The 16,680-nt window shown below is 39.5% G+C and overlaps 1 protein-coding gene across 11 annotated transcripts in view; it reads right to left on the bottom strand.

Moving 5' to 3' along the window:
* Window positions 1-896: 896 nt before the first annotated feature.
* The window catches only part of C4H4orf50 (chromosome 4 C4orf50 homolog), a 78,834-nt gene continuing 63,050 nt past the window's right edge, over window positions 897-16,680 (bottom strand). For all 11 annotated transcript variants that reach the window (XM_054066445.1, XM_054066446.1, XM_054066447.1 and 8 more), the window contains one exon: window positions 897-5,193. The gene's annotated coding sequence lies outside the window, so the exon portion shown is untranslated. The remainder of the gene's footprint in view (window positions 5,194-16,680) is intronic.

Below are 16,680 nucleotides of genomic sequence, written 5' to 3'. Positions count from 1 at the left end.
ATCTCCCCTGGCGGAGCTTGAGGCCATTCCCCCTTGTCCTGTCCCCTGTCACTTGGGAGAAGATCCCAGCACCCTCCTCTCCACAACCCCCTTTCAGGTAGTTGTAGAGAGCAATAAGGTCTCCCCTCAGCCTCCTCTTCTCCAGGCTAAACAACCCCAGCTCTCTCAGCCGCTCCTTGTAAGACTTGTTCTCCAGCCCCCTCACCAGCTTCGTTGCTCTTCTCTGGACATACTCCAGAGCCTCAACATCCTTCTTGTAGTGAGGGGCCCAGAACTGAACCCCTGAAAACAAACAAGCAAAAAAAACTTGGGCACTCCTCCCACGACCATACAGCCAATTTCAGACAATTCTATTGGGCTTTAAAAACACCAGCTTTGAAAAACACCCAGTTACATAAGGGACATTTTCTATTGCTCTGAAATAATATAGTGGAACAAACTGGTCTGAGATTGATTAAATGACTAAGCAAATTGGAAGCAGTGAATCAATCACAAAGCGGGTTTAGTGCTCACGTGCAACATGGTTATGTCATTTGAATACTAGACACACAGCACTATTGTCTATGGCCCATGGAGATGACTGGTGGTCCCAGCATGAGAAAAATTGCAAGTTATAAATTGATCGGGAAAAGTGGGAGGTTAAAGACAGAGGTCCCTGGGATTTCATCAGAAGCACGTCCAGAAAATGACCTGGTTCATTAACAATTGCCCCAGACAAAACCCATGTAAAAAGCAGTGATGTAACACATTTGAACAATGCAAAAACACATCAAAGGAAAATATCACCAGCTGATCCCTTGCTCAAAATGGAGACTTTCTGGGTTGCTATCCAGGGATACCATTGTATTCAAAATTATATTTCAGAAGCTCCACCACCATTTTAGAGTTTAAAATAATTAAAATTATAAAGTTTTTAATTTAAAATATGCATACATTTAATATACAAAATTATACAAATTATACATTTAACTAACATAGAAAAATACATCTTGTTAACAAGATAAAATGTCAATGTATCTTACATAATTTAAGTGAGAGATACAAATCTGTGATAATCATCAAGTAGACTTTGTGACTTCATTACAATTCTGTATTCTCCCTAGTTACACTGAAAATTAATACATATGTACAGTTGATATCTATGACAAATGTCTTAATAGTGGAAATTTTGCTGAAAGTTATTCATAAAGTTTTAATGGAACAGACCAAAACGAGAGTGGCCTCTCTCCTACTATTGAAGCTTCTCACTTAGCTCAGACCAATTTGACACCCAGTTACAGGGTGGTCATGGGTCAGAGTTTAAAATTTTTGCATTTATTTACCATCATCCCCTCCCTCCCTATGCAGATAAGCTGGCACACCTGATTAATAAGTATCACACCAAAACCTCAGCCTTTTTGTGCATTCTTTGGCACCTCTTCAAGTGGATCCCAATTTGTGGTGCTAACAACTGCACTTCATGACTTCCAATTGCCACCCCACTGTTGGCTGCACAAAAAACTTATATAGCTGCACAGCACTGGAGCTCAAAATACAAGATCTCCATACACCATTCATCCCAGATTTCTCATTTATTCCTCAGGAGGTAAGGAAATACCTTTGTTTTAGTCAAACAAATGTGTGCAGTAAGTTTTTACTCCTCATTTAATTTACATGGTTTCTTTTTCCAAGTTCCAAGCAAAAGACAGAAGTGTAATTTATAAACAAGCTATAAAAAATCTGTTCCTTGCTGGGTCTTGTCTTATACACTGTGAGCCGTGTAATGATTTTCTTTGAACTATTTACCTATTCTTTAAAACTTGCTTGTCTTCACAGGGGGAAAAATAGAAGACTACCACCACTCTGATTTTCAAGTCCTCATTGTTTTGCCTTTTTTTTTGGTAGCTCTGTACCAACACACTGCTCTTAATTCCTAAAACGCAAATTTCCTTCATGAGCTAAAAGCTTATTCAACTTATTCTTAAGATCTACTTAGGACCATCAGTGAGTATATGAATTGACTCACATATAGGCTTTTTTTTTTTTTTTGCACAAGAGTATTTTTCACCTTTTAACTACATTTCCCCTTTATTTTACATTTAAAAGAGGCAAACCCATAATTCAGAGAGTAAAGAAATGTAGTTTTTCAGCATTGTTTAGTGCATACAGCGCAGTAACCTCTTACATGGGAATTCACGTTTGCATATTCATAGTCCCTTAGCAAGAGTCTATGTTACACAGAGAAACAATAGTGAAGAAATTTATACCACAGGTCCAAATAACTCCAAATCGAGGCAGGTCTCCACATCTACATAATCTCTTTTCCTGCCCTATGTACATAGAAAACGTTAAAGCATGATGCTTAAGTATCTATCATGTGTGAGCATTTCTTGAGCCAAGCAGAAGCAAGCATGAAATCTTGGTCTCAGGGAAGCCAGTGGAAATTTTCCTAGTCACTTCAACAGCACAACCATTTCATCCAGCACATTTAAATTTTCTCTTGTTTTTTTTTTCTTGCTTTACCTGCAACTTGAAACTTTCCTACTTGTCAAATAATGGTTTATGCATGGATTTCAATGGCAGAACTTAAGTTAGCTATCTTTTTAATGCACATCCTATGTAAGAAACAGTATACTTTCATCCCTAACATTTGTGGAGGAACAGAAATTCCTGTCCATAATCCCATGGCTACTGATTTATAATGCAAGTATGTTTGGAGCCAAAGGCACAGTATATTTTAAGGGAATTCTGCTAAAGCAAGACAGAGGTTTGAACAAGTTTCTGTAATCCTAAGGTCTGTTCCCCTTCTGCCTCCTTAAGGCACTAAAGGATTTCCAAAGGATTAGTAGCAAAACCCAGCATGCACATGTCCCTCCCCCCATCCACCCGACAACCACTGAAATCCTTCATCTGCAAGTGAGAAATACAGGCAGATTTATGAAACACAGATCAGGGTTTCCACTTTTTAAAATGCCACAAGGACAAACATCAGCCATGCCTTAGCAGGAGGTTTATCCTGGGAACACTGCTGTGTATGTGAAATATTTCCAGGCAATTGTATTATTCTGAATGTAACATGATTATCATGCCAGAGATAATCACTGTATTTCCAGCATTTGCCATCCATAGTGGCGTCATGAACAGAATTCGGGATTTAAAGGTTGCGTAAGGAGCTGTAGAAATACTGTAAGCCATATTTTCAATATCGTGCCATGTTCTGTATTGTAGAGTATATATAAATAAGTGAACTGTCAAAGAAACCATATTTTCCATGTAACACTGCCCATTTTGTCTATTTAGGGTGACAGGAGAAGATTGTATTTAATTCCGCAGAACTTAGCAGCATCTTAATTTTGACTGTAAGGAATTTGGTCAAAGCAATATTGTGCATATAAAGCAAGCAGAACAAAGTGCCCAATTTTGCATTCTGAGAAAGTTTAACACAAAACAAAAACTCCTAAAATGTCCTCTGGCACATTTACCATAGATAGCACATTAAACAAGTTAACGTACGCTTAGTGAAAGGCTGAACAGACTGTAACAACTAGACAAAACTATTCTCTTCACCATAAGGCAACTAGAAAATAATAGCTAGCCTCTCTGTCTCAGCTAGTAATTTCACATAAAACTTTACTGCTTTCTTGCAATGATTTGAGGTAAAGTTGGGATTTTAATTCCCAATCCTCAGCTACATGAAATGCTATCCATCTATTTAGTTACTAAATGGGCTTTTCCAATATTGGTGAGACAATTTTCATATTAGGAGGTCGTAAAATTTAAAGGAGATCAATGCGGTACAAACCACAAAGAATGAATGTTCTACGTTCCTTATGCTAATCATTTTAAAATTAAAACAAATGGCAGAAAGTCTAAGATGTTACAAAATGGACACGTTCATTATCAACATTCATAATTTATGGTGGAAGATAATGCATAAATACTAGGAAAGAGGCATAATGTTTTAGTTCAACACAATTCAAAAGTAAGACGTAGAGTTTAATAGCTTGAGTGTTGTGGAAATTATGTATTTTTTCAGGTGGATAGTATGCAAATGGATAGAAACCTGCAAATATGTCATTGCTTTATTTTAAGAACTTGTAGTTAAGCTTCAAGTGTTACCATGCCAACGTGTCATCTTGTTGCTAATCATAATCTAGAAATTACATTAGTCTGATTTGGGATTCCACAGTTTATTATCCTTCTGCCTCCTTCCAAAGATGTCTGGAATTACTGGGCGACTAAGCATTGTAAAGACAGCACATTCTAGCAGTTATCTCAACATATTTTTTTTTAGAAAAAAGGAAATACAACTTATGAAACAGTTAGAGAGCAGTACCCACAGCTGCTCCCACACAGGCATACATAAATATCGCCACTGACTTTAATGGTGCTATGTGGCTTTAGTTAAAGAAGGAATGGGTGTACCCTTACAATCCCTTATGCACAAGTCTCGTGCCTACATTCACATCTCCCTCCCTTCACAAACAAGTACTCAGGTACTAATAGTAGGGGCTATGGGTGCATAACTCTGTGTTGTACACTGCGCTTGCAAAATGTGTTTGCACCACATGTACTATTACCAACCAGTGTGCACAAAACCACCTATTTCAGGGAAAGCATGTATGAACACAAATACCTTATCCAAAAATTCAACTCAATGCGGCCTGTTCTTGTGGTTGAAATAATTGGTCTAGAGTACTAGGACACAGCACTTTGATCTTCTAAATGCCTCTCAGTGCACATGGAGTACATTCCCAACTCCTACTTACCTTTGTAAAAATGCAGCTCTATCTCATTTTCTAGACAATTTGTACCTCCAAGTAGGACATCTTCAGAAATACTAAACATCCTAACTCAGATCAAAGCCTCTTTCAAAAATGCTCAAGGTCATATGAGGCTGAAGATATTACATACCCACCCACATGAGCAGACCCATGAAGACTGATATCTGTGCTTAACTTGATGATTTCTATAAAACGCAAATGCTGAGATCCCAAGAAACCAAAACAGAACAAAACCCCAAACCGCCCCTTAGGCTGGCCCACATGGCCAGCTTCTGCTTCAGGATGTGGCTAAAACATGGCAGATAGCAACTCAGGGCAAATTTTCAGGTTCTCCCATAATGAAGCTGCTGTGGTCAGCACCAGGTCAAAGCGCCTTTCAGCATTCCTCCAGAGCACTACTGCTTCTTCTGTGTGACTGATACATTCTCTCCTGGATAATAAAGGAGAAAAAAAGAGGGAGGGGAGGAGACAAAAGTGTCAGATAGATAGATTTTCACAATTTAAGGAATTGTTTGTTATTCATTCAAAGGCTGAAATAAAGCATTTGAGAACAAGTTTGCCTAGGTGCTTCCATAGAAACAGAACATAACGACAGCGTTAAGAGAACACAATTATTTACTGATTTTAAGATGAAAAGCACATCCCATACTTTTCCCTTTTGCACTCCTTCTAGACAACTTCGTGTTATCCATTTATCAATATGGGAATGAACATTCCCTGCCATCTTCCCTACACCATTTTATAATCCCCTTGGCAAGGAGCTACAAAAGTAGCCTTGTGGATAAAGTTCATCCTAGGGATGACAGCCATCCCAAATCTGACCTTCCAAGTGAGTCTTATTTCTATGCCTCTTCCCTGAGCAATATTCCCAATTTGAATTCTCCCTCAGGTATTAAGCTTCAAAACCTGCAAAATATATCTGGCTTTTCAATTTCCACTGAGGTTGTCATTATTACTGTTAAATATCACCGTGATGTACTCGAATACTTAACTCTGGCTAAAACTTGATGTCTACTGGAGAAACATACATCTTAGTATATCAGGAGTACAGGAAATGATAATAAATACAGCATTTTAAAAAATGGCATATTGTAACTTTTGTTATAATAACCAACTGTCGACAGTAGTTAACTCTTATTACTAAAACACGTCCTATTCACTAGCATGCCCCCTAAAAGAGAAAAATTAAAAACTGTTAAAGAATAGAGCCTTTATGGCTTGTATGTTAGGATGGAAAGGTTTTCCCAAGCATGAAGAACAGAACTGAAAATAAATCTTCACGAGGTCACTTCAACACTCCAAGCATTTCCTGTGCTTAAGCACAAAGGTGCAGATTCCAACCATGCATTATAGTGATTAAAAACTAGCTAAGTATTAATAGTGAACCTAAATGTTTCAGCATGGGTATTTCTGGTGCTCAGACATTTTCTGGCCTTCTGTTCTTTGTCAGGGCTAATGCACATGCTTGAGCAACAATGCAGAGGCTGGGCTCATGTTCCTTCACATCACATGCAAGATCAATTTCAGTCACCAACACAAAGAACAGCTAATGCAGAAGGCCCCTTAAACAAAATTGATTTCTTACTGACATTGGAGCCTTAAAGGGAACCTTGTGGCTTAAAAGTGGTAACACTGTGTGCTGCTCTCTAAGTCAGGACTGAATAATTTCCAACATATCAAAGATTGGTGATCCATTTTCATGTAGTCACTTGATATTCTCCAAGCTTTTACCACCTCTGTGAGCCACCAGCATTTGTTCTACCTGTTCCCAAACTTCCCTGTCTATCCTTGTTCATCATGTGCAAACTATCAGAAAACTATAAGATCATAGGAAGGAACCTCAGAAGGTCATTTAGATCAACCCACTCAAAGCAGAGTCAGTTATGAAGTCAGATCAGTTTGCTCAGGGCTTAGTCAAATCTTTAAAATCTCCTGGGGTCGAGAATGCACGACCTCTCCAGGCAGACTGTCCCACTGCTGGGCTGTCCTCATGTAGAAAATGCTTTTGCTATACCCACTCTGAAACTCCCTTATTTCAACTTACGCCCACTGTGTCTCATCTTCCCACCGTGTACCACGGCAAAGAGCCCAGCTCCATTTTCTCTATCGCTTCATCATAGGCTCAGGAGGACTGTTTTGAGGTCGCTCCAAAGCTGGCTCTTCTCCAGGGTGAACCAGCAAAATTCCCTTGGCCTCTCCTCACAAAGCACGTCCTTTACCCTCCATGTATCTAAACTAACATTTTTAAGGAGGCTCCGAGAGCATCAATACTACCAGCCAAGGCCATTGCCACTCGCTGGCCAGTTTAGCTTGTTCACAGACAGACAGTCCAAAGAATGCAATAACAGAAACGATACTGACTGGTCTGCACAAACTTGTGTACCTCAGTTCTGGCTGGTGGAACAGAACCAGTGCTGGCCAACTGCACCTTCCGCTAAAGAGGGCTTCCCTGTTTAACTCTTTCACTCCGATCAGATCCTTGGAGAGCAGACTTCTGTGTCCACTGCCAGGGTCTGTGGTCTCTGTCCCTTGCAAAGCACAAAGCAGAAGCCACCCTGCTCCCCTTAAGATGCAACAGCAAAAGCTTTGCAAAAAAGTTTCAGAATGTGCATCAGTCAGAGAGAAATGAGCCAATATAGAGACTTTAAAGAAAAACAACAGCAGGTCTGGAAAGAAAAAAAACCCTAGCTGTAGGACTGTACAGACATCCCTAAGATCTCTATGGCATCTTCAGAGAGTGCCTGTTCTCTTTTTTAACTAATGAATGCATAGGTAAGATTTTAAGTTAAATAATTCCTCCCATAAAGATGAAAAAAGGAAAATGCTATTTTATTCTGATAATCTGAAAGAGGACATGGAATAAGGTGATACCACTGTTAAAATATATAAAAATAATGTCTGCTGACTTTCCAGGTATCTGAGGTGGGTTTAGGTGGCGGACCATCACATAGTTCCAACTGCTTCAGTCTGGCTTCTGAATAATCTCAGAATAAATGAATGGAAATATATCTTCATAATATATAACAAACCACATCAAAGATATGAAGTCACCGGTACACAATGAGTACTTTATGCCTCCACCCCAATATGCAGGGTGGGTTCACCATATTTCTATTGTTTTGTATCATTAGAGGCACTTACAAGGAAGAAAGTACAGAATTGAAGGAATTAATAACATTTTTTATATCCAATGAGGACATGTATATATTTGCTGTTGTGAACAAATATTTGAAGAAGATACTATGCAACATCTTATATATATTTCTGCTGCAAAATACAGAAGAGTTTTGGTATCTCTGTTTTTACCAAGCATCACATTATCCTTTCCTTATTATCACTGGAGCGCCACTAGCTTCTACGAATCTTCTGAACCACAGCCGCACAAATGAAAGAAAACACAATGCACGAAGACTTGTGCTGTTCTTCAATATTTGATAATGAAGTTACAGATATTTCACTTTGTGTAGCTAATATAATGATGAGCATCCAGTCATTTTATCATGTCTATTAATTACAGAAAATGAAATTTGTCTGTGGCACCCTCCCCATTCCTTAATAGTGATAGGACCTTAATAATGAGGAACTGGCAGGAAGATGTGCTAGGAGAGGTTAAGGTTGGATATTAGGAAAAAATTCTTCATGCAGAGGATGGTGGAGCAGTGGAACAGCTCCCCGAGGAAGCAGTTATGGCACCAAGACTGGGAATATTCAAGAAGCATTTGGACAATGCCCTCAGGCACATAGTGTGAATGTTGGAGTTGTCCTACACAGGGACAGGAGTTGGACTTGATGATCCTTGTGGGTCCCTTTCAGCTCAGGATGTTCTATCATTCTATGACAAAAAATCATCTACCATAAATTACTTTGTGTGTGTTTTATAGTAACCTATTTTAATTTTTTATTTTTATGTAGAAAAATTCTGAGTACCTGCAAATAGAAAAATTTGCAAAAAAAAGAAAGTGATTGCAAGAAAAGGACCTCAAAAAAGGAAATATTGCAAAGCTTCATATTTCCATAATATATATGAGATTCCTCAGTGGTTTGGTAAAGAAACATTGTTTAACCAACAGCATACTGATCTTTGAAAGAAAACATTTGATTTCTGTGTTTGGAAAAAAAAAATCAAATAGTATTCAATATAGTCTTTTTATTTACAAATTACTGCTTATAAAATTAATTTCTAAATGATGGATTCACACAGGAACTGAACTCAAGAGGTGTAATCTTATTAAACTCTGAATGAAGAGATATTGGCTGAGAGAGCTGGGGTTGTTTAGCCTGGAGAAGAGGAGGCTGAGGAGAGACCTTATTACTCTCTACAACTGCCTGAAAGGAGGTTGTGGAGAGGAGGGAGCTGGCCTCCTCTCCAAGGTGACAGAGGACAGGACAAGGGGGAATGGCCTCAAGCTCTGCCAGGGGAGATTCAGGCTAGATATCAGAAAAAAATTCTTCACGGAAAGAGTCATCGGGCACTGGAACAGGCTGCCCAGGGAGGTGGTCGAGTCGCCTTCTCTGGACGTGTTTAAGGAACGGGTGGATGAAGTGCTTAGGGACATGGTTTAAGGGAGTGTTAGGAATGGTTGGACTCAATGATCTAGTGGGTCCTTTCCAACCTGGTGATTCTATGATTCTATTGATCCCACTTACCAAAGCCAACAGAGCTTGCCTGTATCTCAGAGGAGAGGGAAGGTTGTATCAATTGCATCCTAGAGAAAAAAAACCCCAACCAAGTAACCAACCATGGATGTTGAAAGCCATGAATAATTTACATTCTCTTCTGTTGGAAAACTAAATTATGTTATTCTATGTTTTTGTCCTTAATAAGGGTATCACATACTAAACAATGTTACATTTATGGAACAGATCCAATATCGTTGCACTGGCTTTATGCCAGCTTCTTTCTTATGAAACTAATGTAGTAAGTCTTGTAAAATGAATCCCTGCAATGATGAATGAGGTTTGTCTTAGTCATACTCTATGCAAAACGCATTAATTTCTTTAACATTTGAATCCACAATACAGTCAACTTACAACGTACAAGCAGTGCTGCTATTTGATGTTACAGAACTCTTCAGAAAAATGTCACACACACTCATTTTCACACTGTTTGGAGAACAATTTAAGAGTCTTAATTAGAGTTGAGTAACCACAGTGAACAGGAGTTGCAAGTGTGAATCCTACAAATGTGCACGGACAGTTGAATTCAGTGCTGTGCTGAGCATCATTCTGGAAGTTCATTTCTTCTGTTAATGGCCTATCAACATATATGGAAATAATATATTTGCTCTCAAAAAAATTCTTCTAAAATAATATCCCTGCAATCCTTTGGAGCTTTCAGCTGCAAATGCTTATGGAAGAATACCAATGTCTACCCTCCTACTCATCAACTATTTGACAACTTTGCAGGCAGTCATGGGCAACATATACACTAATGGGATCAATTGTTAACCTGAAATCTTGAAAACAAAGCCAAAGCAAGCCAGTTTGCCAAGAATCTTAGGGTGAAACATGTTGATATGAAGCAGTCCAACAATTTAAAATGACAAACTAGGAAACCTCGAAGTCTGATCACAGATTGTTGACACACATAAAAAAAGGAAAAACAAAAAAACCTGCTGGAATCTTTTTTTTCTACAGTAGAGTTCAGCCAGTGCTAGTCCTAATTAAAGAGTAGCCCTGTTCCAATTTAAAATAAGAAACAATTAAAACACCATTGTATTCAAAGCATCTTCTACACAACCCCATTTGCTTTACTGATTCCATTTGCCTGTACAGGCAACACCCCGTTTATATACCCCAGAGCTTTTACTAGCCTTGAAAATTTAAGGGTACATATTAAAGATAGGGTCTTTTTTGTGCTAAGGTAAATTGAGGATGTGAACTTAGTGTTACTTACATCTTTTACATTGAAACAGTTATAATGGATTTAAATCAGTTAACCTCACACTACAGAGACAGGAACAGCATGACATGTCCAAATACAAAAGCAGTGTGGTACCTTTTATATGGCAGACATTGTTTCTGAGAAACATCTCAAAACAATAATGCAACTCAATACAATGAAAAACCAAATTCCAGATTATCTTGTCAAGTCAGAAATGGAGACAATCTCCATCATGTGTATATTTTGCTGAGCTTGGTTAAAGAAGCGAGCACTGTTAAAAAATTAACAACAGTAACAGACAGTAGCAACAACCACAAGAAATACTTCACATCTAATATACTTCACTGTCTGCTTTAGTGCCATAATACATCCAGTTGCAACTGGGACATTCCAGTGCTGAATATGCAACAGCCAGGGACACAGCAGTGCCACAGCTCCAGAAAATCTATGCGGTAGAAGCATGTTTCACTTGGTTATTTCCCAGCCTTTTTGGCTGGTGGGCCACTCCTTTCCCTTGCGGTTTCTCCAAAAGATAGCCTTAATATTAAAATCTTAATGATAAAGTTCTGTTGGTAATGTGAAATATCAGTTTCACAGACAAGTTGTGGAACACCACAGGAACAGATACATTTGCAATAAGTAATAGCCAAGAATCTTGTAAAAACACACTTAATTTGCTGAGTTTGATTCAATCTCCTTTCAGCAAGTCATTGCAAACTGGAGCAGCAGACTGTAAGGGGAAAGACTGTGCCTCAGAGCAGTGCCCTGGCCTGTGGGGAATGATGGGGAAGCCAAGGTGTGTTCAACCATGAAAATCTGAAAGACCTGCTGACATAGAAGAGAACAAATTGTGAGCAGGACAACATAAGATCCTTGAAAGTAGAGGCAATTTGAGCCCTTCAGTCTCTGAAGCATTCTATCTCTTTACCAGATGATATTCCCAGGCAGTCCTATTCACATTTGCATGGGTGAAGGCTGCCCAGAAGACCAAGGTCTGCATTCATCTAAGCCACAGCAACCTTTGGGCCAAAGGGTCTTTGTCCTGGGAACAGCAGTGGCACCTACAAATGCCCTTTGTCCTTCAGGAATTGTAATGATCTCAAAAGCACTACAAATGTCCTACAGAAAACCATCAATTTAAATTATTTGACCTAGGGGGAGGCACAGGCATTTTTTAAAAAAGTCAAGGTCATTAAGAATGGCTCACTCAATACAAGACAAGGTTTTATGACTCATTGGAGACTGGGAAAATCAGCAGCAACACTGCATATTTAGAGTATAATGTTTAGTCATCAAAGACACTTCTAGAGTTATTGCCTCCTCCTCAGACACATTTTTTTAATTGCAGCAACTGAGCTGCAGCAGTAACAAAGAAATATCTTCCCCGTAAATGCACAGTCAGACAAGTAACTGATCAGCAGGTTTGCCTTTCTGCTGTCAGCCTAAGAAAAAGTGGACAAGTGAATTCACGTTTCAGCAAAGCATTTTTGTATCCTAGTACCCCTCCAACCATGCAGGGAAAAATTATGTACGAGCATCCAGAACAGATTAGGTAGCATCTGAGGAAAAGGCTTTCTAAATGCTCTGCATCCCATAGCAAAAGCTTAGGAAGACAGGAGCACCCAAGTAGTTGAACTTTTCTAGTTTACTTTGTTTTCCTTGCCTGAACTTTACAAAGGCCTCTTACAAACCGGAATAACTGCTAGAGTAAGTTAGATTGTTTTTCAAGTTGTAATCAAAGCAGTATCTCTACAAGTCTGTGAGCAAATTATAGGCTTTCTGTGGTTACTTCCTCACCCAATTCCCAGATCAGTCTACAGCAGCATTCATGTCCACCTGCACAGCCCTGTCTGCCAGAGACAGGGGATGCACAGCAGTTGTAGGAGCACTAGGGACGTGGTATTCTTGAACACCCACAGCAGAGCCAGGTAGTCCACTCATCACCTGGAAAGCCTCCAGACCAACAGTGAATTTTGCTCAGAGGTATCAATCTAAAGTCTCTGGAGTTTATAAGTGCAACATGTTGTTACTGCAACATATTTTAACACACCACTAAGAGTAAAAGTCTAAATGATTTTATCCCAAATCTAAGTACTTTTCAAATATCAATAGAAGAAAAACATTTGCTATTCCTATCAATATTTACAGAGGCAAAGCAAGTTTCCTTGGTCCAGCTTTACCCCTTGGTGGAGGATTCAGCATACAGCATATGACCTAGATAGCAGAAAGTCAGACATCGTTACAATCCTGTCCCCCTGAGCACTGAAAAATTTGGAAATCAGAAAAGATGAACACAGTGGCCCAGATTCTCTCTGTCATTTGGGCAGTTTTGCTTTTTGTCATTAGTCTGCATTCACCCTGTAGGGGCCATAGTCATGACAGTGAGCCTCAAGGCCTGTTGTATTAACATATTCCTGTTCCATGGCTAGAAAAAGCAAGCTCACATTTCAGGGAACCCCAGCTGCTGAAATGTCATTCTAGCCATAGATTATAAGTGTAAATTACAGTAACCTTTAGGCTCCTATAATTTACATTGGAAATATCCGTATTGCGCTTGGGACACACGTGCCTGGACAATTCTCCTGTCCGCACTGTTTGGACAAATATCTCCACTCAGACACAGACCTCAAGGTCAACCATAAAGCAAGCATGGGAAAAAGTGCAGGGTGTCAACATGTATTTCATTTGCCTTTCCTGTACCATCATATTAGCCGCTATGCCAGTCAAGAGCCTTCCTAAAATAAGCACATCCACCAATACATTAGGACAACTGGGATTTTGTAGGCCATCTACCTATACGCAGCCCAGTGCAATGTGAAGAGCTGCAGCTGATCTAAATCCCAACTACAGTGGTAATAGGAGGTGTAAATATTGATTTGTCCTCTCTTCTGCCTCATTGATCTTTCCACCCATTATATCTAAAGCAAGGGGATGCAGGACTTCCAGGATCAGGTGCTGACATGTTAGAGTTTCTGCAAGGGATTACTAAAAGTGGCCAGAAACATTTTGCATGGAACATTTGATTTTGATGAGGCTGCAAGAATCATGCCTGAATTCCTGCCAGGTCCGCTTCCCTGTTCTTCAACAGTACTCCTCGCAAGCTGACAAGAGAGTGGGAGTTTGAAAGAAGTTATTGCTCCAGGATTGTGTCAGAGATTGCAGAGCTCCTAAGCTGCTGGCTCCTCTACAGATCTCATTAGGCAGGATGCCAAGAAACTCAGAGCAGAGTATCCCTGCTTATTAACTCCAAGCCTGACAGCTCTCTGTTAGCCCACCAAGCAGAAAGACAAGAAGCAAGAGTCTGGAAGTTCTTGGCATCCCAGGCAGCCAGAGGATTCAGACAGAATGCCTTGAGCTGGGGGCCCCAGAGCTTCTGATGCCTCTTGTTTCAGGCATCATTAATTTTAGACTAGATGATCATTGTAAGTTCCTTCCAACTGAAAATATTCTATTCTATTCTATTCTATTCTATTCTATTCTATTCTATTCTATTCTATTCTATTCCGTGCTGTGCTGTGCTGTGCTATGCTCTAAGAATGGAAAAATATTCCTTTTCATTTCAAATCAGAATAAAATGAAATTAAACAAAACTATCAAAATCCTCTGCTAAAATGGCATAATCTTTTTTCCATGTTCCACCACTTAAATAATAGGCTGTTATGGCTGGTGTGCCTACACTACTGTAGGTAGTGTAGGTTGGTGTACAAACCCTTCAGGGAATAACATTTTATGGGGGTTTTCCCCTTTAATCATACCTGTATAGCCATACAACTCCAGAGAAAGCAAGCAGAAAGCAATAAAACTTAAAAAAGACACTAATTTGGTATCTTCATCTTGACTAACATGAACAGGATTTATTTTTCTCAAACTCTTATTACCACAAAGCTCTATATGCAGGTCAGCAGGCTTATGTAACAGTGATGCATCTGGCTCTCTGTCCCAAATAACTAAGACAGAATGTGCTGTGACTGCTACATAACCTTGTGCACTGTTCATCAAGGCTCATATCCATCTTTTTTTCCTATTAAAGGAGATCCACTGCAATCTCAGCCTTCCCTTTTCCAGAGAGCTGTAATTGTTTCATATTCTCAGCCTGGTGCTTACAATCAGACACATTGGATCGTTTTCATGAGGCTTCTTTTTTCACATTATTGCCTATGAAGTGCAGTTTTATTTCCGGGAAAAACGATTTCCAAAATAGTTAATTCATACTAGTTATATTTTAATGTCCTGGTTTAAGTTCAGCAGTTAACTTGTGAGTTCATTCCATCACATTTTCTTACTGCTGCTTCTTGATGTGTCTTTTCCCTTGACCTTTTTCATTCTGCCACTCATCCACCAGTTATCTCTGTGAAATGGTCACGACAAAGGTCAGTAACTTCATACATGTCCACAGGACACAGCAGGGGGGAGGCTGACCAGAACTGGATGTTATAAAAACCTTCTCTCCATTAAACTAGGTTAAGGAAGAGTTTCTTCACTATGAGAATGGTGAGACACTGTACACAGGTTGCCCGGGGAAGCAGTGGCTGCCCCATTCCTGGAGGTGTTCAAGGCCAGGTTGGATGGGGCAGCCTGATCTAGTCGGAGATGTCCCTGCCCACGGCAGGGGGGTTGGAACTGGATGATCTTTAAGGTCCCTTCCAAACCAAACTATTCTATCATTCTATGATTCTCATATATTGTGAAGGGAACAGACACGAGTCAATAGCAGGTGCCCACCTTCTACACTGAAATGAAGTATGCATAGATCCATGACATGCGCTCATGCCTGAGAACAACAGATTTTACCTACTACAGTAGGCACCATAATGTGATTTATTCAGGAAAAAAATACATGTAGACATCTATGCAAATCCCAGTCTGGACCAAGAAGATAATTCTAACTTGTTAACTCCAGTCTCCAGCTACTGTGGAAATGAAATCACTGATTTTCTATAAATATTCTAATGTCGTTATGTGCAAGGTGATGCACTAGGAACAAGGTATGCATCTCTTCTTTGCAGAATGGTAGACCATGTCCAGAACAGCACCAAAGATAGATCAGAGGCTGTTCTAACTGATGAGTCAGCATGACTGATAAGTACAAACCAGAAGAACCAAACAGGACTTGGCACACTGATTGACAGCAAGCTGATTGGCAAAGAAGCCTTTGACATCTCTCGAGGCTACCTGTGCTGAGTAACATATGTGAAGTAGGATTTCCACAGCATTACTCCTGAGTTTGAGACTTTTCAGAATAAATGGTCTGTTCTGTAGGTATGGCTTCACATTTCTTTTTTTTTTTTCATTTGATTCCTTTTTTTTACTACAAATTAAACTATTAACACTAGGCCAGGATAATAATTCAATACCAATTTCACCAAAAACAGTGGTTTTATCTGCAGCAGACTCTAAAACTTCCTAAATTCGCATCTATAGTAAGGTCCAGAGCATGGCCAGTTAAGTTCATCTACAAAGCAGGCTCATCCACTGAGGAATTTCATACTCATTAAATATATACCGTGCTACACTAAGCCCAGTTAATCAACACTATTTATTCTGAAAGCAGGAAGAAAAGATTCTGTATGTCTATCACATTCTATCAGCTTTCCCCACTCACTTTAAGCAAATAGTTTCAAAGACTCCCTGACTAATTTACACATAATATGTCCTTTACTCCTATACCTAGTTAATGAATTAGAGTATAATTTTATAAGGAGTTCCCAGAGACCACTAGTGACAGACAGGTATCAGAGATGACACTATGCCTGGAGCACACAGTCCCAGGAATTTATGAGGGCACCAATTTCCTGGTTCACCCCATCACTTCAATGGACTTACATGCCTGTGGAACAGCAATGCTTTTTACTGCCCGAGATCCTCTGGATCTGTCTGCAGAAAGGCGTCTACGGATGCAAATAACCTCTGCATTTTTTAGGCTCTGTTTTTAGTAGTTGAATGAGAAAAAAACCAACCATCAATAGCCATAAAGCTGCCAGTTGAAAGATCAGCAGGACTTACTAGAAAACTTCTGAAAGAGTGAACATCAGT

The sequence above is a fragment of the Cuculus canorus genome, chromosome 4 (assembly GCF_017976375.1).
Source record: "Cuculus canorus isolate bCucCan1 chromosome 4, bCucCan1.pri, whole genome shotgun sequence".
In the NCBI taxonomy this organism is placed as follows: domain Eukaryota; kingdom Metazoa; phylum Chordata; class Aves; order Cuculiformes; family Cuculidae; genus Cuculus; species Cuculus canorus.
Note: the sequence above shows the minus strand (reverse complement) of the source record. Positions and strands in the feature narration are given on the sequence as shown.